At 45.6% G+C, this 22993-nt stretch overlaps 1 protein-coding gene across 1 annotated transcript in view; it reads right to left on the minus strand.

The window, feature by feature from the left end:
* klhl29 (kelch like family member 29) overlaps positions 1-22993 on the minus strand; it is a gene marked incomplete at its 3' end in the record, with an annotated part of 195139 nt that extends 172146 nt beyond the window's left edge. Inside the window, 1 exon segment of the mRNA XM_084439232.1 lies at positions 22862-22993.

The raw sequence follows: 22993 nt of genomic DNA on the forward strand, positions 1-22993 counted from the left end.
GGCCATCTCCCCCGTACGCCCTTATAAGGGCCGATAGCATCGCACAGCCACACCGAGCTGGTGACAGTGAAGATACTGGGTGCACATATATCCTTAGGAACAGCTGCCTGGTCTGGCGATACCCAGATGAGCCCATTGAGGGGAATATATTACCGCGGCGCACGCCATTTCTGACTGCCGAATGTCACACCGGCTGCCAGCGTGACTGCTAAGGGTGGCGGGGATATGACATCTACATTCTCCCGAGCTGCGGTGAATCACATGCATTGCTGTGAGATAAATAGATATTGATGGGCTTAAGCAACATGAAAAAAATATACGCTCGGTATGTAGAGCGTCTGCTGATGCGTGGTATTGTTTGCGCTGGTTTTATTAATATGGACGTTAAAACCCCCTGGTTGGCCAACCGTGGTCTTTCCGAGCAACGAGGAGCCTCTCCGCGGGATCGCCATCGTTTAGATCAGTATTTTGCCGCTGAACCAATCGCTGATGACATTAAGGGTTGAAATCTAACGGCTCATTACAGAAAACAAACAAACGTGGCGGGATAGCTGCGCATGGGGATATGATTGAGCGATTAGGCGGCGGCGGCGGCCATTTTGATTAGCGACCCCTCAGGCTGGAGCATCCACCCGGGCTCTCGGGTGTGCTACTGTAGGAGTCGAAGGACGAGCTCCATAGCACATCTCTCTGTCTCTCTCTTCTCTCTCTTCTCTCTCTCTTTCTCTCTCTCCTACTCATCGCCTGTGCAGCGCGGGCCGTCAGTGGGCTGGTGGAGTAAGCTGGCTGTTTCCCATGCTCTCAGACGGGAATATGGATCGTGATGCCGCCAAGGTCAATCTCCTGGAGATATCTGTCCTTCTCATCAAACCAGCACTCAATAAACATGTGACTCTCCTCGAATCTCCGTCCCAGCCACTTGATTTATGACACAGTGAAGAGCCAATATCAGTTTCGGGAGGATGTCGAGTGGCGGAGTCTGTGTGTACTGTCGCTAGCAGGAGGGAATGTAAATGTCTATGTCTCGCATTTCTAGAGCTAGCCATGGAAACGTGGTCGTTAGTTGACTCAGAGAAGAGGACTGGAGAGAGAGAGAGAATAGAAAGAGAGCTCAACTGTCATCAAGGACCACGGTGGGAGAGAAATAATTGCCAGTTTTTAAATCCATGCACGTATAGAGAACGATTTGCCACAGTAATCACCAACACAATCACTCACCATGAAAATCTTGCCTCTCAGGTCATTTGTGAGTGGTGAGTCATCTTCAGACTTTGTGCACAAAGAAGAAACTTGACACCACTTTGGGAGAAAAAAAGGTCTATAAAAAAAAATGCTGTTCGAGTAAAAATCAACAAAGGAAAGACTATCTCCAGTAATTGCCTGACACCAAGGGGACAGTGATTTATAATATTTCTAATGGCCAGAAGGAGAGGCTGTCTGCCCGTCTGCCTGTCAAGGACACCAGCATACATGCCATCTTGTATTATGTAATGGATCTCAGAACTAATCACAGAGAAATGCAGGGAAGGGAGCCAGCAGCTTTAGACATCAATCTCGGTATGGATGATTAGAGCTCGACATTAAGCACGGTAAACAGTATAATAGTTAAAAAGGCTTGGTGGGCTCTGACCTTTTTGGAGGTGTGGGTGAGGGAGGTGAGGGGGGCAAATGTGGGCTGGCTTGAGTGTGAAAACAAGGGTTTATTGATTTGAGATAGTTTATCTGAATCACAGCAGCCTACCAAGACACCACCTATAACAGCCTCACCTGCCAGGAATACCGCTTTAAATCTTGATCCCAAGAACACACATGCACGGCACAACATATACAGTACAGTACACACACACACACACACACAGCAAAACACAGACATACAGCATAACACACACACACACACAGCACAACATACACACGCATAGTGTAGTATAACACATGGCAACCCACTAATATATCTCGCATGCATTTTCGAGCATGCTGCTAGCTAACGATTCAACGAATCAAAACGTGATCAATGACACTCATACCACCTAAGGATTGATGGATTTCTGTCACGTTGCCATGGCAATTTTAAAAACTAAGCTAATCAATCAGAGCTGGTTGTCAGGAAAAACATAGGAAGGTATTCAACATCTTTCCACAAAATAACAACCTAATAATTCACATTGATCTGTTTTTGATGACTGCAAATCCAGAAATACATTATTCATCATCTAGATTGTGTGCGCGCGTGTGTGTGTGTGCGTACGCACGTGTGTGTGTGTGTGTGTGTTGGTCATCGCACTGCCATCCGTCAGTGTCGGAAGTCCTCTTCGCAGCTATCCCACTGAAGCCCTCCAGCAGCACGTTCCCGCTGCTGAGATCCCGTAGAGTGGATCATCCCCCCCCTCCTGCCCCCCCTCCCTCATCAAAAAGGTCTGGGAGGGCTCCATGAAAAAATGAAGAAGCTGATCCGATTAAAAGACAAGAACAATGGAGAATTCAGTGCGTTGCCCAGAGCAACATAGCCCCGAAGAGGCTAAATCGGGTCAGGGGAGATGGGGTTTGGGCTAGGGGGAGGTTGACCCCTTCCTCCCCCCATAGCTGGAGGTGGGAGATGCCCTTCTCTACGGATATAGGATCTTATCTCCATACCCTCAAACAGGACCTTTACCATTAGGGGAATTAGGAACAGGCCCTGGTATCACTGGTTACGGGCATTGTCTAACAACCCCCCCCCCCCCCCCCCCCATGTCTCTGAAACAGACCCTGTGTATTACAGTAACCGTTAACCATTAAGTTTCAGTATGGGGTACAAGTGCACTGGAGAAACACGTGGATAGACTGCTGCCCAGCCACTGACCACCACCTCAGTCTCCCTCCTACGATGATTCTGAAGTAAGTTAATCTCATCAGGGACCGGCCGGACACAGCAGTAATAAAGAGAAAATTGGTTGGCGAATCTCACAGCGTATTGCATCTTCACCTAGGGAGAGGGCTTAATTCAACGGGCAGAGAATACACAAGCGGACGTGACACACCGCATCGTACCACAGCAGGTTTATTTTTGAGCAAGGTGATGTGATGTTGAAAGTCCAAGCGAAGCTTTAAATTGTATTATGTCCGTATTCGTTTGGAAGGACAAGATCCAGAGACGCATTGTCGGAAGCCGAGATGTAATAGAGTGTTGCTCAGGCTGTCTTTTATGAGAAATACCACAGCGGCTCACAAGCTAAGTGAATACGGATGTTGTCTGGTCTGAGACGGAGAATTAGGTAATGGTGAGAGGGCTCGAGTCAGAGAGGACGGAAGCCACTTGTCCTTACACGACATGACTTACGCTCAGGCCCACTGAAACGGCCAGACCCAGTAAAACGACCAGACGCAGTCATTAAACAAGGTCTAATGACTGGTCACTCCAATTAACCCAGTCATAAAATATCAGCTGAGACATCACTATCAAACATGACCTAGAACCTCAGGATGGCACAGAGATAGTGAAGTAAAACTATGTTGCCTATGGGATGGGAGGCTAACCTGTATCTCTGAGGCTATTCACACCAATCGTAAGGTTTTATCGTCAGATTCAGACTCAATGACACATGGCTGGTTATCCAAAGGAGGAAAAAGATGCCTGCCTCATTCTGGCTCATTAAACAGATAGGCTACATTGTTGACATTGGAACAGAATTTGAAGTAATGCTGTTAAGAGTGTGGTTAGAGTGTGAGCCTGATACTATTCATAGAGTTCTAAAGCTAACAGTGTGAGACTGTGAGGGGGTTAATCTTAAGTATAACATTTCAACAGGTAATCCTCAGTTCATCATCAACAGCTTCTCTCTACCTGCAGGTGTTAATGACGAGGGAAGATGGGGGGTTTTTTTTAGGCCATTTTCCGAAAAATTTTGACAGTCATCAGAATGATCAATGTGGATGCCAGCGTCTCCCGAATGCATTTCCTCAGACTCCACATTCCCCGTGAACATCCGTTAAACGGTTGGATAGTTTTGATCTCCTCAATGAAATCTCCCCTACGTGTCCATTATCCAGCGCGAGTCGGATACTAGCCTACCTCAGACGGGGCAATGTTTCGTGGGTATTATCATATTTCCAGGGGGATTAGGCCTCCCACCCCAGCCCCGTCAGCTGTGAAACCACCTCGAGTCTGAATTTATTTTTCATAAAAGTGAAGCGCTGAGACAGAAAAGGCAGCCCTGATGTCTTTCTGTAATATTATTATGCCATTGGACTGCTCCTTCTGAGCTATTCCTTATTCCCCTCCCCACTGGCTCATGTCTCGAAATTATTAACGGTTGATTGAAAGAATCGCGCGGTTTCTCACATCAAGGATATACCAGGCAGGCACGGTATGAAGCATAGTTTGATCATAATCCAGGGGAACACTGCACATTTCCTCAAAGGAGAGACAAATCTTTGAGATGCTTTGGCTTGTTGCCTTTTGTCAGAAGAGAGTCTTTCTTTTCTTCTTCTCCTATTTGTCGGTGGAGCCACCAGTACTGTTCACCGACTGACGGAATCGATGGCATTGTCAGAAACTACACGAGCAGGCCAATACAAGTACGGTAACATGACTTACAACAGACAAACACACACGAATATAGATGAAGCCATTACAGAAGCGCTGAAAAGAATCATCCCTAATAGAGCCTTGTCATCATCGCCTCCTCCCGAACGGCGGCGGGCCTCACAGAGTGAAAAGGAACCACTTGACAAATTCATCTACGAAATCTGTATGTAGAATAGCACATTTGACTCGCAAATTCAACCTCGCAGCGTACATGTGAATGACTCCGGATCAGATTGGCTTGACGGTCGCATCTGAATGGGAACTGGAGTGCAAGGCAAACAGCGAGCGAGCGAGAGAGAGAGAGCGCGGTGCAGATGGTGCTGCGGAGCTTAAGTGACTGGAGAAAACGCGGCCTCCAGACACGTCATAGCTAATCAGGATGAGAGGGGGGCAGAGAGGGCAGAAGAGTGGAGAGTGGAACAAAAACATGCGGAAAAAGCACCTGTGAAATGTCCTCAGATCGATCCTCGACTCTGTTTGCGATGTGACCAGCACAACAATTCAATTGAAGACAACAAAAAAAAAAGTACCAGTACATTAGACTTGACACTAATACATTTACATTAGACTTGTTGCAGTCACAGGCTTGATGGAGATTGAGTTTGATTCTTTTTTTCTCTTACAGCAACACCACCATCTCAGATGCACCACAGATCTCTGAGCTCCTTGAGGCTCAAACTGTGTGTGCTGGCCACAAACCGGGCCTGTGTTCAGCTCCCAGAATCCTCCAGAACAAACACCGGTTTTTGGGCGACAGCTGGACTTTCAGTCTCCACGCGATCAAGAGGAGTTTCGCTTGGATTGTCTTTGGAATCCACAATCGGCAGCCAAAAAAGACACAAGATTAGGGTTTGCCAGAGAGAGCGATGCTAAACCCGTTCCCCAGCAGGACCGAGCAGCCTGTTAGCTTACGTTAGCTAATGTCGCTGCTGGCTGGAGTCTCTGAGGGTGTAAAAACCTCCTCTGGGCATTGATTATAGCTGGTGTGCGCTTTTCACAACTGAACGGACCACTCCATCATAACTCACATTGTGGCGGAGAGCAGGACTGGAGCCATTTTCTGCGCAGCGAGAGTCCCTTTGTGGGAGCGTGTGGAGGGCAGTGAAGCTGGAATGGCTACCTACAGGAAGGCTCCTACTCTAATAGCTCCTCCATCTGCTTCACCACAGCGGCTGAGTTGTGGCTAGGGCCCATGGATGTATTAAACTATAGATGAGGCATTCCAAGGTGGCGGCCCACTCATTCCAGTGCACCCGGCCGTACCAGAGGTTTCTACGACTCCTACTTCCGGAGGCTACAGCACCGGCGCAGCAGCGGAGAAACACGGGGAAAGAAACAACTGTAAAACTCCAGCTCTTGGTGGCTTCTAAAGAAAAATGTCTTAAAACTCATTCAAAGAGTCGTTTTTGACTTGAGTGATGATACCCAGAAATATTTTCCGGAATCCAGACAGCTTTCTTTCCCCATGTATGCATTTTTGGCACCCATGCGTGACCTGCGATACCGAGTTTGGTCACTATCCCAAAAATGGCCTCACAGCTGTTCCTGGGGGCCTGCTAGGGCTGGGGCAGGAGGCTGGGGCCAGAGCTAGAGCCGGGGCCGGAGCAGCGTACCATGGCTCTCTCGTGCGCTGTTAAACCAGGAGAAGAGGAAAGTATGAGGTCTTGCCAGAAGCTGGCTCTGCGCCCTACCGCCTCGACAGAACTACGAGCCCCTCGTCCCTCATCTATGCTCAGCGAGCCTGTTTAAGATGGCCGCCTGCAGCCGCTGTCTACTGTAGTAAACGAGCGGGCAGCTGTAGCTCGAAGGACAGAGCCTCAGAGCAACGCACGGTTTTGTAGACGGCTTTGCCCCTTTAGTCAGCTCTGCACTCATTGAGCAGGATATAGATTTTTGATGGAATTGAATTATTTAATTGTTTTAAAATAATAATTATCCCGCCCCACAGTGTAAAGCAGCCACTGATTGGTTCGTGTCCCTGCCGCTCGCTAAACAAACATGGCGGCTCCTGAAGCAACGAGTGGTAACGTTAACGTTAGAAGAATAAACACAGCTATAAGTGCAGTTATTGCAGAAATAGACACTTAAACAAGAACAAGAGTATGCACTAGCGGAGTTTCTCGGTGGAAAAGACGTTTTTGCCGTTCTTCCGACTGGATTTGGCAAAAGTTTGCTGAACGTTGATTGGCTGAAGGTGTTTGTCTGTCAAGGCAAGTACCCCCGCCCACATAATCGCTCTCTATGGGGCGAAGGCCAGACCGATATTGCGGAGCGAAGCAGTGATCTCGCTAGATCGGGATGGTCATACCAGGCTAGCATTAGCCTACTATTCCTGCACAGACACAATGCCACAATCAAAGGTACATAGACACCCACAGGCCTTGTTCTACAGCTCGTAGAACCGTGTAAAAGTAGAGAAAGACAACTCAATAGTTTGGAAACAAAGGTAACATTTCATTGAGAGAGAGAGGGGGAGAGAGAGAGAGAGAGAGAGAGAGAGAGAGAGAGAGAGAGAAAGGGCAGCTTCATATACATACGTCAGCTCCGGCAGTGGAGTCTGACTGACCTAATTCCAGGCTGAGAGTGGATGATATTAGCAAAGCAATTAAGTGAGATGACAGGCGTGGTCAGGCAGGGCTGGACTGACGGGGATAGCAGTCTCTCTCTCTCCGCTGAAAAAGGCTATTGATTTTCACAACCAAAACAACAGGCTCAGCTCAGAATTGGCCAAATTGGCAAAAAGAGAAAAGTTTTGAAACGAGACACAAAATTGAGAAATATACGGGGGGAGTGAGGCAGAGAGAGAAATGGAGAGAGGCAGAAAGAGAGAGAAAGAAAGAGAGACAGACAGAAAGAGAGAGAGGGAGTGAGATAGAAGATGAAACAGACAGAAAGAAAGACAATGAGAGAGTGAGACCAAGGGAGAGAGGCACGTAGACATAGAGGAGAGAGAGAGAGAGAGAGAGAGAGAGAGAGAAATGAAGTGAGGAAATAGACGTGTAGACTGCCATGGTCTGAGAAGGGGGACAGGGGGCTCAGAGGGCAGTGACCCATGCTGCTCTCCCACGGATGATGTTTCTGACACGGCTACAGACGCAGAATGAACCCCATGTGTCTGGGAGTCTGGAACCTTCCTCTCAGAGGAGGAGTGTGGGGGGGTAGCGGAGAATGACAGATGGTGCACCAGCAATCAGAAAGTAAACAAGATTACTGGAAATCTCATAAAAAAAACATATTAGTGGATGCCTGAGTTGAAATAGCCTACGAACTGTACCTCCAAATCAGATTTACAGTGATTATAAAAGACAGCTTCGCTTCAATCACGCCACTCAGCTGTCAGAGGACAGGGCATGTGTCGTTCAATCCCAGGATGCATTGCTGCAGGGTTAAGGTCAAAGGGAAGTCATGTGGTTCACTGGTGTTCTGACATGTCACATTTAATCTCCTCACAATGTACGTTTGACTGATGATTGAAGGATTTGTAAGGCAGAAATAATATGTGAGTGTCTATAAATGTGTAACGACATATTAGTCATATGGTACGGTACAATGTTTTATATAATATAATACAATCCTGATTTAAAATGAAACGAGATAAACAAGCTCTAAATAGAACCACCACAGCCAACAACAAAAGGGAATGTGGTTGTTTATTATTTGTATCGACTGTCTCCCCCCGATTCTTCACGGTTTCCTTTCATCTACCTGATAGGTCACGGAAGGTCTCAATATCAGTAGCTTTAAGTGCTCCTCCTTGTTCCTCGACCACGGTCTGCTCTCTGAAGCCCCTCCTGCCCGTCCACCTGGTATCTGAAGGACACCTCCGCTGGCACACCTTCCACCTCGGCCTTGCGTACCGAAACACTTCTCTCCTCCTCAAATAGAAAGAAATATCTTCAAAAGAAGTATCATTGGGAGTTTTGCCCTTACCTCCCAAAAACCAACAACAAAAAAGACAAACCGACTTTACAAGCTACGGTCTGCATAATCAAACTTGCACAAGCATCTGTGCAGATGTAAAAAATAAATAAATCTGTCACTGAGTGCCAGGAGAAGAGGGACACGAGATTTGTTCAGCTTGAAAGCCTGCTGGAGACGAGTTGCGGGGGCACTATTTACAGAAATCCCATATGGAGAAGGAATGTAGCTTCCTCAGGCCAGGGTACCCCTTCTCTCAGCTACATAGTCCTTTTCACATCTGTACTACATATGTGTGCCTGTGCATGGATCCTTCAAATGGTTCTACACATGTTGCTAATGGACAACCCGTGGATCTGAGACAGGGATTACCAAAGGTCCGGTCTACCGTATCAGTCAGACCACATGGAATCTCCATCCACCGTTTCTTACCCCCTTACTAAGAACCCTTACCTGCATCCGTGTTGGCTATATTTTTCAGCAGTATAATTCAGCTCCTCCTATGTACGGCATGTGACCTGTGTGGTCACTGGGAATCGACCGACCCACTGAATATCGTGCACATCACATACAACATGCATTATTTGTGTCATATTAGTCTTACAATAAACACGCGAGGTATGAACTATGCTGTTGTTAGCGTCAGGCCAGTGGTAGAATATGGAGCCTCTGGAGTCTGTCTGAGCTCTGGTTTGGTGCTTAGGATGGTAATAATTCTTCTTGGCCTCCAGCTCTACACAGGCCAACCCCCAGTGCCTTAGTCATGCTCGTGAACAGCAGTGGAAAATACCATAAAATACCAGAGAGCAACCCTACATATGTAGGATAGAGATATGCAGCCTAATGAGTTGTCGGCTACTCTGCAGCCAGCCATTAAAACCTTGTCAACATAAGGAGATATGCAATAGTACTTTGGTGGCTAATATTCATCATTAATACAAAGTAAAATTTCACTCAGACTGGTCGACCTTGAATGATAAAGCAGTACATTTCTTTGATAAGAGGCCCTGTTGGGAAATTAGCTGAACTCCAGTACATTTCAGTAGTTAGAAAACAGTATAATGAACAGAACTACTATAGAACTAACAAGGACAAGCAGACAATTTCTTTCCACTAATGTTATGGCTACTCGGTCACACAGCCTACTGTAAAATCAATCAATCAATCAATCAATCAAAGCTTTATTTGTATAGCGCATTTCATAAAACATGATTGATACCTTACTAATCATACAGATTCACATTAATATCATTCAGAGGCTATTGTGACTGAACAGGAAAATACAACAAAGAAAAGACAGGAAATAAATGCAGCATGTTTGTTCTTATCCATACCAGAGCTGAGCCATGTTGCACCATATGCATTACTTACACTGATAGTCATCTTGCTACATAAGATTGACTTTCATTTAAAACACACTTCACTACTCATTGTCCTGTATGACAAATGCGACAAACACAACTGTTTACTTTGAACTTTACCGCGTGACATCCATGATAGGCCAGCATGGGCTGAAATAGAAATCATACCATCATTATTTGAAGTACAGCATCGCAACTTCACTGAGGGAGCCAAGGCAGAAGACAACGGTGCTGACATTGGTAAATAAATGGACTGACTTTACGACTGTCTTTGATAGAACATGCTGCGAGCTATCAGGAGGGCACTGCATGACATCTTTACTGCAGGGGAAGGGAATGGTTGTCCACGCACACAGAGAACTCAGGCTAACACCGTTGGAAAGATGGATGGATGGATGGATGGATGGATGGTGTAGCATCCTCCTTGGTTCTGTCCGGCGCGAGCCCCATGGACAGCGCCCGGCAGGTAGAGCGGCCAGAGGAGCTTTGGCCGAGCGGACCAGCCAAGTTCAGCGCCAAGGGCGGCGCGGCCAGGTGATCGACGGGGTTTACCGACCTTTCACCGTCACCCCGGCAACCCTCCGCCCCAGCTGCAACCCGTACCACAATCATGCCCGGATTGGGAGCACACCGGCTGCAAACAACTGGCTAACGAGCCGTCCACGCTGCTGAAAAGCACAGCCCGCAGGAGACACAGTAGTCTTAAGACCTGAGAAGCGGACCTGTGTTTTTGTGCTGCTAGACCGACCTACCTTTTTGGTGTGCAAGTGTTACTAACGTTGATTTCTTGTCGTCTTCAGCAGCCGACGCCAGAACCCTGACCAGTTCCCCCACTTGTGCCTGAGGCAGAAAGGAACCATATTTGCTTTCGTTCACAATTTTTGCCTTTTGCTGAGTTCTCCTTTTAAATAAATGCAACAAGGCGCGGACTAGCTACTCGTGTGGACATTGTTTGCAGTGCTCCACCCCTGTTTCCCTACCTGGGAGGTTACAATGGATGGATGGATGGATAATAGGATGGATAGAAAGATGGAGGGATAGATGGACAGGCGATGACAGGGAGAATCAGCGGACCTACTGATAGGCACAGGGTTGCTGAGGGACGGACAGACTCTGAAACTACAGTGTGGGTGTGTGTGTGTGTGTGTGTGTGTGTGTGTGTGTCTGTGTGCGTGCGTGTGTGCGTGCGTGCGTGTGGTAGATTCCCAGCAGTGAGTGACCCAACCAGCTCTAGTAGCTAAGGCTTGGTAATGCAGAGAGATCTATGCTCACCACTGCGCAAACACTAGGATCTCATTTCAGTATTCCAGACGTCTCAAGAAAGCCTTGAGGGAAAGAAGACATTAAAAAAAAATACAGCGGATACCTGCTTTGCTGAGACAATATTACATTCTGTTGTGTTGGTGTCAGAAACTCTTGGTCCTTGCATTGTTACAAGTACAGTATAATGAACTACAATATGAGGAATGCTCTATCCTTCCCTTCTATCTCAAGCTCTCTGGAGAGACAGAAAGAGAGAGAGAGAGAGAGAGAGAGAGAGAGAGAGAGAGAGAGAGAGAGGCAGCCTGGAATTTCAAAGCAACAAGCTTTCTTTGGGGACAAGATACATTCACGCATTCAGCAGTCAAGTACAGTAGATCGAATTCTTTCTTTTCAGCTCCCTCTGTATGAGGCTGCATCCATCACCTGTACTCTTACTCTCTAACTGTGCCACTCCATTGAGTCCTCTTTAAAAACAAAACAGAAGATGGCTAGCAGTAGCTGCGTGCTAGGCTATATACATGCTAATAACTCTAAGCAGAGCTTCGGGTTCCTGCGCATCTCTCCTCACGATTGTGTTTATGTAAAAATCTTTGTCCCTAATTGCTGTTTAAAAGGCCTGTTCTGTGTTGGAGCTGATGCTGATTATGCCTGCTTGCTTGCACGCCAGCGCTGCTCGTTCACAGATATTAGGCTCAATGGCCCTGGTGAGATGTCATGTTATGACCCCTGCTGTGTCCTGGGCCCCTGGGGTGTGTCTGTGCGCATTTGTGTGCGTGTGTGTGTGTAAGCCGCTTATTTAAGCATCGCCCGACTCCCTGCTGTTCTTTATGTCTTAATAACTCTGGGTGTGTGTGAGAGACACCATTTCAATGTCTATGTGACAGCAATATAAGGGTATATGTGCATGAGTGTGTGCGTGTGTGCGTGTGTGGTCATGCAACCCCATGCTACAAATTAGGGAGCACCATGGAGAGGAGTTATTATTATGGCAATGGTTGTGCTGCTAGTAGGAGAGTGAATTCCATTAATGAGCAGGAACTGGCAAAAACATGACCTTGCTGTTCTCTTTCTCTCTTATACGCCCACACACACTCGCTCACACAGAGTCGAGGTCATTCACCTTATTCAAATACATGTGTTACGCACCTTCCTGGCTGCCCGGGGGATAATATCAGACATGCATGCAGCTCATGGTGTCCATTTCAGAGGTCAAGTCAATTAGAATCATTACTTTTTCCGCTTAGCTGACACCTTTACAGCAGGCAGCTGACGTTATTTTCTGTCTATACAGCTTAGTACCTGACTGTGCTGGATCATGGTAAATGTTAAGGGTGGCGCAGAGGTTTGCTCTCTGTCAGCAGGCCAGGGCAGACCCCCCTATCGAGGAGTATAGGAGTAGCTCCCCAATCGCCAGCCCAAGGACTGGAGTTTTCATCTATCCACCAAAGGGTTAATTAGAACCGGTTGCTAATCTAGCGCTGCTCATTTAAAACGACTTAATCTGCTGCCGTTTTTTTCTCGCCGACATTACGACGTCACAGCGACACATCCGGTGAGCATGTCTGAAATCTCAGTACCCTCCTCCTTCCCCCTCCGCTGCCGGCGGCCCCTGCTGGTCTGAAACATCAGTTATGGTCAATATCTTTTTCTCAGGGGTGCAGTGTAGTCGTTTTTTCTTCTGGTCAGCATGAGGAGAGGTGTAGGGGCCCTTCCACCACCCCCACCCTCACCCTCACCCCCTTCCCCGTCACCAGTGGCCCCTGCTGGCCTAACCAGCAGAGCACGCTGGCCTGCAGCTGACGGCCCCTCAGTCTAACTGCTTGGGCCTGCTTCTGTCTGTCTCGCTGCCAGGAGACCCATTTTCCTCCTCACAGGAGACTGTCATCTGTCATTGCGTAAGCCAGGCTAGGAGAGTTGATTCCACCAGGCAGCTCCAGCAAAACAAACAACTCCCGGCCCTGGCGATTGGGGACGACGGCAGCAGTAGTTGCCTCTCTAAAGGTGAGGCGCAGAGCGCTACATTGTTACAGTCCACTGTTTTTGTTTGGCAGTGGGCAGTGAAAAACGCACGGCAGGAGACAGTAAATCGCTGTGCCACAGCGCCACGTCTGACCTCAGCTGGATAATTTAGTAGCATCCTCCGCATCCCTGAGAAAGCCCAAACTAAAAGTTAAACGGCGGGCTTTCCACTGAACCGAGGATGATTATCCCTCTCTGGGGAGATTTGCAGAGGTGCGTCCGGAACCTATAAAAATGCTACTAACATTATTGGGTTTTAAACATTAACAGCATAGTTACTCTCTCTAAATACACTGATTCGTTTTGAATGCGGGTCGACCGATCTTGGATGAAGAGAGCATCGGTGCGTGTGGCTGGTCTGCCTCGTTGATCAGACAGCTGAGCGCGGGGCGGTTGGGGGAGGGGCGGGGGGGTGGGGGGGGTTGCACCTGAAGCTCCCCAGCAAAGGCAAGGGGCCCGGCACTCTTAATGAGGAGAGTTAATCAGCGCCGCACTGACCCGGGACGGACACAGCCTCATCGGACACAGCCTCACACACGGACACACACAAAAACACACACACGCAACCTCCCCCACCACCACCTTCGACTGGGGGCCAGGCCTGGTCACCTTGCTCTGGGATCAAAGGCAGTGTGTGGTTTTAATCAGACTCCGCAGTGAGCAACCCCATTAATTCAATTCTATTTCATCAGTGGTGAGCGGGGGCCACCAGAGGAGACTGCACATTCCCGGGGTCCTCCAGCCCGGCAGTAATCCCATCTCTTAATGACCCGCGACCGGACACTAAACCCATAATTGCCTGGTGACTGAGTTTTTGCTTGCTGACAGGGTTTTGAGATCTTCACAGGGAGTGACAGACAAAGGCAGACCTAGGTCACTCTGTGGACGCAGCGGACAATTCGAGCAGAATTAATGGCATTGTGGATCGAGACATTCCAGTAGTTCAGCCCCTTACAATAGCGGCGCAGGGCTATAGAAATGTGTACTGTAGGTGAACACACACGTGCGCACACGCACACACACACACACACAGTAAAATGTACCACAGAATCAAGTGCTTCACACTGAACTTGATTTATAGAGGTCCAAACTTTTAAGAGCTACTGTAGGCTCATTCTAAACCTGTTCTCTGCACTCATACCAAGCACTGCAAATTGGTATTTATTCCACACAAACAAACAAAAATAAGTTATATATAAGTTATATATAGTTAATATATTTGTCTTGACTTGACTCGAACTAATACTCCCCCATTGAACCCCTTGCTGAGAATAATATGGGATGAGATACAGTAGCATGACATGAAATCTCTCTGCATCACACCCTGGCACAGGTACGTTTGACAGTGAATAATGTGCACGGTGAAATAATATGTGAGGATAGCAGTTTTAATATGACAAACAACAGAGCTGAGAGACAGCGCCTCTAAAACGCACCATCAGTCTTTAAGACAAGTCATAGAGAAAACACCTTACATATTTCAATGTTTGTTTCAAGAACGGTAGTATTGGCCGAATCATATTTCATAGTTATTTCATGGTTATTTCGTTTCACCCTCTGGGGGCTTGGCTGTTGTTTTTTTTCTCTTCAGGATAATTAAATATTTACTGGGACATGAGATAATGAGCTTTTGATATCTTACCCTACCTTTGGTCTCTGGTGGATGGTGATGCTCATCACAGACAAATGAGATCTTTTGAGTATTGCGGCCTACACCTGCAAAAACAATAACAACAGCATTGGCGAGAGCGAATAGGCACACTGAAACTGATGTAGGTTTGTTGCGACCCTATCATACAAAGAGGCAGTTTGATATTTCAAATTCTCTCATCTATTTCCTCACAAAACCACTGGGAAAGAAGTGCTGTGTATTGCATCAAAAAGCTCTTTGGTATATAAGAATCTTTAGTACATAAGGATCTTTAGTACATAAGGATCTTTAGTACATAAGGATCTTTAGTGTACAGAACTAGCAAACGACTCCTCTGTGTGGTAGTGCACTGCGGTGCTAGACCTGTCAGTTAAAAGGCAGTACATTTGTCCTGGGCACACGCTTAGAAGTCAGTGGCAGACCAGGCTACGAGACATAAAGGTCAGTCTGAAGGCATGGCTGGAATTGAACATGATCTCCGGGATGTGCTAGCAAATGACGAAGAGCAGAGGCGCAGAGCAGAACACTCATAGGACACAGGCGAACGTGAAAAACAACAATTAATATTACATCAGGAACTGAAAGTGCTGCTTTTATCGGCGGACTACAAAGCAGGCATTCTTTATAGGAGAGGACATTTCAAAGACCTCTGTTGTGATGAAGTAAACAGTGTCTCTGTTGTTCCTAAACAGGGACTTTGACTCTCCCATTGTGGCAGCCTTTGGAAGCCACTGCAAAGTGATCTCTGAGGGATGACTCCATCCCAGAGAGAGAGAGAGAGAGAGAGAGAGAGAGAGAGAGAGAGAGAAAGAGAGAGAATGACTGTCAGAGCCACCATATACTAAATTCCAATTCTTTTTTGTCTTGAAGTAATGTGATCTTCAACACAGACCATTATTATGCTAAAATATTGCCACATCTCAATCGTTTTCTAAGAGGTAAGAGGTAAAGCATACAGTGGTAGAATTGAAACCAGTGAAACTGCAATTGGGAAATGACTATCGATGACATTTGACGATTGACATTCGTTTGAGGCCTTTTTTTCTTGCATTTCTTCTGAAAATTCCATATTGTCAGCAAATATAGACAATTATTTATGTGCTGCTTCAAACTCCTGGGCTGAATCCATTATTATGATTGTGCAGGAATTGAGGTGACCTCAGTGATGCCTCACAATTTACTAAAGGGATCATTAAACACATTTAACACTGGCATGTTGTACTGTAGAATTCTCATGCTGTAGCATTACATGAAAATTCCAAAACACTGAGATGCTTATCTTTGCAAGTAGTCCTGACATTTGTACATAGTTAACTCAGATAGTGTGCTAGACAAAAATGTTTCCCAAGCTACTTGGTTTTACTGCCACTATTCTCTTTACTGCCACTATTCTCTTTTATTAGAAAATAGCAGGAAAAACCCAAAGGAAAATGTTTTACTTTGCCATGAAATAAGCAATGTTTTTCCATTACTCGGCACAACACAAGATCATTAACTACCTCATTGACTTCTCCTTATAGATTTATATAGTCTCCTCTTGCTCCGAGCAGCAATTTGAATATTTTTAATGGATAATACGTACTTTATGGCAAAAGTCACCGGTGGATGAAATGAATAATGAGAAGGAATGATGAAGTAGTATTTGTGTGTTCTGGATAATAATAATATTAATCTAGAGTTTCACAGAAACTTTTGTTTTAAATAGAGGATAGAATAGAAATTTGGCTAATCAAATCATAAAAAATATATATATATAAATGAAATACAACTTCAGTCATTCAATAAAATTAAATAAAAAACAATAAAAAAATAATTAAAAAATTAATGGAAGTTATCAAAAACATCTATCGTAAAATCATCTGCATCAATTGATTAAAATAGCCCCCTGACTGCAAAACAGACTTTCAGGCTTAATACATTAATTTTAATGGTATTTCTTAATCAAAATTCTCAGCAATCAGCAGAGACCAATTAAGGTCTGGATATAGAGCTAGCCTTAATAATCAAACTTGGACAGCATCCCCTTGACTACATCCTGCAAAAGCTGCTAGTGCTCATTTCCCGTGAACTGTTCACAATACTTATATTCTCTTTAAATTAAACAGAATTTTAACAGACCATTTTCAGCCAACATATATAACAATGTTTCTTATATGTGAGAGTAAAACTCTTGTAAATGCAAGGTAATGCTGGGTAGCCCTTCTACTAGCCTATTTGTCAAACAAATAGCAATTAACCTGCCTTAGGGCAAAGAACTGATTTTTTTATTATAAAATCAAATGGCTACTTTTTCCAAAGGCCAATGAATTCATGTTCAGGGAGAGGGATTGTTGGGCCAAGGTTGCTAATGCAGAGGAATAGAAATGTGTTCCTTGGAAAGGCTATACCATTATACCCCAAAGACCCATAGGCAAAAGAGAAATTACAAAACATAGGTTCCCTACATGCATGCTCAGCAGAATACTATTGATATTATGGAAAGTCGTATTATGGCAGGGAATTTCTGTGGCCAATGTCTTTGAAGAAGGTGACTATCCAAACAGTAGCACATGGAAACATAATGCCTAATCTGGGCCAGCCTCAAACTCAGAAGCCACACGACTCCTTCTAAGTTTCCATGGAGACGTTTATTTCTCTACTCCTTATATGAGTTTCACAGTTCATTCCTTTGGCAGCAGATGTTAAGCAATAATTATGTTGCTTTTCCAAGTCCCCTGCACCATGTTACACTGCGACCTGAAGTGAAGTAACTACAGTTTCCACTTGAACAGACGATGCAGTAGGCTATATGAGCTATGTTCCTAGTGGCTACATCATATCAGCAGCAAAAAAATCTCCCATGGAAACTAATATCAGTAGACAATTTCATTTTCATATTCATAATTGTGCAGCCTTCTGGCTACATATTTAAATGAATGTCGCAACATGCAATTTTATCCACACAATATTCATTGTGTATCAGTGGTACCAGTCACAGTGAGAGGAGACTGCTACCTGGAAAGCAAATAAATATCTAAGCTCTCTTTTTCTTTTTTATGCATTGCCAGATGGGGTGAATCAATTAGCAAGAGCAGCTAATTAACATGGTCAGTCAGGTATTTGTCCAGTGTGTCAGGTACTTACGCGTTATTGACAGGATACAGCACGGTGAATAAATGAAAAAGAAATCAATAATTCAAAACATCGGGTGGTTGGTCTAGGGCCAGTTTCATATTGCATTCTAATCCGAGAGAAAAAATGTGCGTCATACAATAACAAACAGGATGCAAAACCGGAGGCTATTACAGATTCAGCTCACACCACCCACAAATGCAAGATTTATGTATCCTCTTAACTCAAGAGCCACCTTTCAACTTTCACAGTTGGTGTATGCAAATGAGGTACAGGACTTGTACGGCTGCAAGTCTGTATTATGTATACTCCCATTATCTTCAAACCTTTATGTTTTGAGACAGGTTTGTAGCTGCATGTCAGATTGGGGCTCTTCCGTGATGTGATCTCTCCGCTGTTGACTGACAGAGGGACAACCAGAACACTTTACAGAGACGGTCAACACCTTTTTCTGGGTACTTAATTCATACTAATTATACTCTGTTGTCTGATCCCAGCAGCCAACACTGCCCTCAGCTTGTTGGTATCATACCAACAAATATCATTTTATATATACGTTTGTTGTTTACTCTTTCCGACGCATCAACATCTAAACAATCTATAGGACAACACAGCCACAAATGATTGATGTTTGGTCACTCACACCCTGTTGGGGACTGTAAGGAAAACCATCGCAAACACAAAACCTTTCAAACAAGGCAGCTAATTAGTTAAAAGTCCCACAGAAGCAGACCTATGTCACACAACAGACAGTCACGCGCACGCGGGCATCCCTATAGCTGGCCTTGACTAACTCCTGTGACACCTTGTAATGTGATTTTGGATAGGGGGGGATCGGAAAAATTGAAGTCCAGTCAGTGACGATGTTGTGTAATGGCTGTAAGAGCCTGGGTTCCTGAGGGGTCATTTAAGGTCCATCTATCTACGGCCCAGGGGCCTGGTATTAGGACCACAGTCTGAGCTCTGCTCCCCCAGGCCTGCCTTTGATGCCCGGCACAGCACCGCCACACTCCTGATGGCTGATTCAATTATTCAACTTCAAATGAATTATTGCATAATGCACCCGTAGCTCCACTGGCATTGGAAGGCCCAGAATATTCTCTCCAGCAAGTCCTGACATACACTCTGTCTTTAAAAGAAAACTAAACAAAACAGACATTCCAAGCATTGGAATTGATATTTCATTAGGACAAGTGTTTATTCTCGGGTGATAAACTAATAAAACACACCTTATTAAAGCGACTGTGCGGTCTATAAAGGAGATTCCAGGGGAGCCGCGGCTGTCACACTCGCACGCTAACAAGGCAGAGCCAGAGTCACAGAAGCCCGGCTAAAAGGGATTTGCATAAACAAATGGAGGTGCGTGGTGACGAGCCTGCCAGAAGGAGACAGAAGGTAGGGGAGATTTTGTCCAGCCCCCCCACCCACCCTTGCATTGAACAGATCTGCAGTGTCATCACGAGGGGCTAACAGGCTTGGCCTGCCCCCCCTCAGAGTGCACTCGGCACACAGCAGTGTCATGGCCTGCAGAGGCTTGGAAAATGTGTATGCATAGGTAGGCCCCTTTCCAACTTCTTAGCCCTGTCTCTTCACGTAGAGCTGAGGGGGTTTGTTTGGGTCCTCTCTGTTGGGCTGGATGGATGTCTCCCAGTATACGTATCAATGATGAAATGAAGATGAAATGCCAAGTACTGGAAGCTGAGGGTGGATCTGGGATTGGGCTCCAGTGTGATAAGTATGGCCGTTGGCCCTGGTTCTGGGTGTCAGCTTGCTAGCTGGAGGCCTAATGGCGTCATAGCATATTGAGGGGAGGGTTGGCTTTTGCTCCACTTCCTGTAGGGCATACCAGACAACCAATGGCAGGCATCTTAGTGGCGTGGTGCACAATGAAAATGTTGCTCCACACCGGCACTGAGACAGAAAACAAATAGCTCTGGAATCTATTGAGGAACAAACCAAGTAAATGATGTATATATATCTATGTACTGGCAAGTCAAATAGCAAAAACACGGTATTGATGGATATGATCGACCATACTCAATATTTTACTCAACCTTTTTGCTAAAACAGCTTCAGCTGGTGGAGAGCAGGCTACTGTCTCAATCTCTGTGGTTCCTGGGCTTGCAAGGTTAGGTTTGTTCCGAGACTATTGGTAACCATGCAGTCAAACTGCAGGCTTTTAGTGCTATTATACTGTACTGCCGTCACCACCCCTCGATCGGCTTTGTGCAAAAGGGCAGCTGAAAAGACTGACTTTCATAGTTCACTGGTCTCTAAAGAGCTTAGAAAATGCCCATGGCCTCTTGCCCCATCTGCATCAGCAAGTATATTACCATTTGGCTGTAGCCTCTATGGATGAAAATCTATACTTGGTTTAAGTACGCGATGTGGTCGATTCAAGCTGGTTTCAAACAAAAGACAGTTTTATTCTATGTTACGATTTGCAAAACGGACTCTGTCACAGGAAGTGTTTCCTACGCGAGAGTGAGGGACTGGGACTCGAAAGTGATATCTTATAACGTGAAAAAGGAAGTAGTTACAGGATGAAGAGGACAGGGAAGTGATGTCACAGAAACAAATTGTAGTTTTAACAGACTGATTCTAGGGGAACGAACTACAAAGTAAGGAAAACAAAGAAAAGAACAAATGGTGTGGGTAACATTAGTGAGACTGAAATTTTATTCACACCTCCATCACTAAATATTCCAGATACTAACCCAATAATAGCCCGCTAGCTGAGACTCAATAAGGAGAATCTAGAGTTCCAGAATAGGAGGCTTGAAAACATGTCTGTTTTTCGGAGAGAAAGCCTGTCACCATAGGACTTTTGATGCCTGTCCTCCCTACTGTCTCGTTTAAGCGTCCCGCCGTATAAAGCATGTGAGCTTAATGTGTTTATCTCACCACTGCCAGTACAGCAGAAGCATCCCCCAGGTTTCTAAGACCATGTAAGGCTCAGGCCTGGCATGGCTGAACAGCAGTGAGTTTCCATCAAGGCAAGTGGATCAGAATCTTACTCAAAGAAAGGGACTGTCCGGATCTATGGATCCCCGTACTAATGTAGTGCCTAACCATCAAAGCAGAACAGCAGTCAGTGTCGAAGCAGCAGCAGAAAATCAGAGCAGGAAAACTGCCTGATGGTTAGTGATGAAATGACTGCCTATTTGGTTATAGTAACACCAAAAATGACAGCTACAGGAATATTCCTATTAATTTTCTCCTGTTATAACTACCTTAGTACACGGCTTTACGTTCACAAAATGACAGCCCTGCCTATCTTTGTTCTGTTCTTTGTTTGTGCTTATCTTAACTGTCTAAAATATTATCCTAGAGCTTGAGTAGCTCCAGTAGCCTATAGCAGGGTAATAAACCACAGGTTGATTGCCTACTTCATCAGAGCTCCAGCAGGAGCTCCACATGTTGCCACGCTCCATTACAGGCCGAGCCTGAACCCTCGCTGAGACTCCCTACCTGAGATAATATCATTCATCTAAACTAAGCATTCTCTTCTGCTTCGATCCAAACAGGCTTAGGTAATTCCCTCGTGTACTGCTGGATGAAGACGCATGGTCTGAATGTTTATCACAGGAGAATGTTCGTAGAGGTCCAGTCTCACACTCACCCACAGCCATGCCATATGCACACACACACACACACACACACACACACACACACACAGTTGCATTGCTGTGGTCTCTGACTGAGTACTGGTATTCTAAATATGCAGAGCCAGTCCCCCCTGTAGAGCGGAGGTCAGAAGCCCCTAAAAAATGTATGGTCTCACCTCATCAAGCACCGATCCCTCTACCTGTTCAGGGATGACTGGGACTAAAGCCCCTAATCCCACACTTGATTCACAGTACCTGGTAGGCTTATAGTATTATCAATGTGAGTGTCACCGCTTGTAACCAGGGCAAACTGACGGATTATTATATAACAACACCTGGCCACATCCATCTCCAAATGGAAGTGTGTGTTTAGGTACTGTGTACTATGTACAGGTTTATGATGATGAATTATTATGGTTGGTGAGAGTGGATGTATGAGTGTGAGGTGAGCAGCATTCAGCACCATGGTATCATAAAGCTGTCATTATCAAACCTGGGGGGGAGGGAGAGAGAGAGAGATAGAGGGAGAGAGGGAGAGAGAGATAGAGAGAAAGAGAGAGAGAGAGAGAGAGAGAGAGAGAGAGAGAGAGAGAGAGAGAAAGAGAGAGTGTGTGTGTGTGTTCTTGTCTTTCATTTTTTTCGCAACAGCAATGGTAGGCTAATTACAAGGGTTAAGCGTGTGTGGTGATTTGATGATGCTGGACAGCAGGGATTATTGCTACTTAGTATGTTATCTAATTTAACATAGGACCTAACTGTGAAGAGTATGAACTTGTTTTGTTCAACCTAAAGGTGGGTAGCCTAGCCTATTGGCGATGTGGTATTATTATTATTGTAGCCTTATAAGCTTAGGCTACCGTTAGATATCCTGCGAGCGATCACAACTAAGCATAAGGATAGGCACGAACACCTTGAACAAGAAATGAACATGGAGAACAATAGATCTCTTTCAAAAACCAAGGATTAACGATGACAACAGCACCCTGTGGTGCTGTTTGCCGTGTAATCATTTATCAGTGTCTACGCCAGACTGATATTTGTCCCCATCTACCATTAGCCTACAGTAATGTCACACTGACACCAGCTACATAATATCCAAAGCCGTGCAGGAAGTTTTTTCTCTCTCAAAGCCGCAGCGCTTGCGCACAACGTGAGAGCCGCACACCCCATTTGGTTAGGCTATATTATGGTGCTCAGCTAGGGGTGGCTTAAATGAACCTTCTGACACACATAACAACGACGCGCAATGTAGGCTATTTACGATCAGAGAGGTTCACATTGTTAAACCCAGCCTGTCACGTAACACATCAGAAATGTATGAAGTAGCAGCTTGTGTGGCCAGTGCTGGCTTAGACTGTCCGCTTACCGTTACCTCCCCTCCGGACGCTGCTTCTGTCCCCGGCGTTTGTCCTTGTTTCGATAGGTAGACTAGCTACGCTTATGTGTGAATGCTGTCTTTATCCAGCAAAGACTGTTGTTGCATTTTACGGCAAAATGT

Source organism: Borostomias antarcticus (genome assembly GCF_949987555.1).
Source record: "Borostomias antarcticus genome assembly, chromosome: 6".
NCBI classification, from domain to species: Eukaryota; Metazoa; Chordata; class Actinopteri; order Stomiiformes; family Stomiidae; genus Borostomias; species Borostomias antarcticus.